The following is a 2,097-nucleotide window of genomic DNA, read 5'->3' as shown; positions in this document are numbered from 1 at the left end:
ATTGGCCCAGAGTGAACAATGGAGCGCGGCCCCCTCCCCGGAAACCTACAAGGATCCTCATTCTGGCCCCGGGGGCTATCCCGGCTGGATCTTGCGTCACTGCTGAGCTGTCTCCGCGACCGCCGCAGCTCTGAACTTCCTCTTAGACTTGCGGGGCGGTCTCCCTAGGCGTGCTTGAGCAGGGTGATGAATACCTGGGGGAGTAAAGGGCGGGGGTGTCTCTTTTAAATGCTCCTTTCTTTCATTAACAACAACAAAAAAATTCACTCTCTTGTGAGGAGAGCTGGGGAGAAAGAAGGTGGTCTGTTTGGACAAGACCTTCACCGTCCAGCCGGTGAGCGTTCTCTCAGACGCTTTTGTTCTCAGGGTCCAAGCGAGAGAGAGAGGTTAAGGGTTTGGGTAAACTCTGTTTAGACGTTCCCCACCCGTCCGCCTGCGGAAAACTCCGAGTTGAAGCGTTAGGTGGGTAGCACCAGAACACAGAATCCGAAGACCCTCGCCGGATCCAGACTCCAGCCTTGACTTGCATTTGGGGCGGGGGTATAATTTGACACGGACTCCCTCATTCTTTCCCCCACTCGAATAGCGCAGCTCCTTCTAGGAACAAGACTGGGGTCGAATGTGTGTCTCACTTCCAGAATAAACGATATTTATAAACTCTTCTGTTTTATTTCACAAACGAACTGCAATGCAAATAATTAGAAACAAATGTGGTGCGCAGGGTGATTTACTATCTGTGCAGTGGCTTGTCGTTCCTTAGAAAACCTGCGACTTCTGAGCAAAGTCCAGGCATTTCTTTCTTTCAAAGAAATTGCTGTGGGTTTTGTCTGAAAGGGTTCAAAGACTGGCCCATGAATTATAAATCACACTTACCCAACCAGGGTGGCTGTTGTTGTTTTTCCCATTAAAAGGTGTACCAAGAACTTGGTGTACGCTTGAGTGGGGCGCAGGTGGGCTCCTAGGCATAAAATGTCTCCACGGGAATCTCAGATCCGGCCTACGTCGGCCTGAGGGCACGGTGGAGCTCCGCGGCCCTTCTGCTAAAAACGTAAGGCTTGTCGGCCTCACGCTCTGGACTGCTTGCCGGAAAATGGGTGCAGTCAAGTACGCAGGGAGAGGCTTTGCTGAGAGCTGGAGCTAGACCCTCAGCGCGCACTGAACTCACTACCCGAGGACCGTCTCCACACGGCCTGCGAGTGCCCCTCCGCCGGCCAGCGCTGTGCTGAGCGCTTCACGTGGTAGCCCCGTCGGACTTGTAAGACTTTTAACCACCGCTACTACCTTTGGAAGGTCTGGTCTTCTCACTGTCCGGTTTTTCAGCACAGCTTACCAGCTGCTGTGCCCACATGCCATTTCTTGAGTCTTTGGCCACTTAGCGCCCCAAACAGCACTTACCCTCAGTGTATGTGGAGCACGTCGAGGTGGGGAGAATGCTGCGTTCGAATAACGTGTCTATGAAAATGAACGGGGTTGAGAAACGAGGAGCGGGGAGTATGGGTAGATATGGCTGCACGTGGCCACTCTGTGACCTCAGGCATGTTATTTTACTTCTCTGACCTTCAGTTTCCTCATCTGTAAAATGGGGTCAGTCAGTCAGTCAGTTCAGTCGCTCAGTAGAGTCTGACTCTTTGCAACCCCATGAATCGCAGCATGCCAGGCCTCCCTGTCCATCATCAGCTCCCGGAGTTCACCCAAACTCATGTCCATCAAGTCAGTGATGCCATCCAGCCATCTCATCCTCTGTCATCCCCTTCTCCTCCTGCCTCCAATCCCTCCCAGCATCAGAGTATTTTCCAATGAGTCAACTCTTCCCATGAGATGGCCAAAATATTGGAGTTTCAGCTTTAGCATCATTCCTTCCAGAACACCCAGGACTGATCTCCTTTAGAATGGACTGGTTGGATCTCCTTGCAGTCCAAGGGACTCTCAAGAGTCTTCTCCAACACCACAGGTCAAAAGCATCAATTCTTCGGTGCTCAGCTTTCTTCACAGTCCAACTCTCATGTCCATACATGACCACAGGAAAAATCATAGCCTTGACTAGATGGACTTTTGTTGGCAAAGTAATGTCTCTGCTTTTGAATATGCTATCTAGGT

Source organism: Bison bison, unplaced genomic scaffold (assembly GCF_000754665.1).
Source record: "Bison bison bison isolate TAMUID 2011002044 unplaced genomic scaffold, Bison_UMD1.0 scf7180017864181, whole genome shotgun sequence".
Lineage (NCBI taxonomy): Eukaryota > Metazoa > Chordata > Mammalia > Artiodactyla > Bovidae > Bison > Bison bison.
This window is presented reverse-complemented; position numbering follows the sequence as displayed.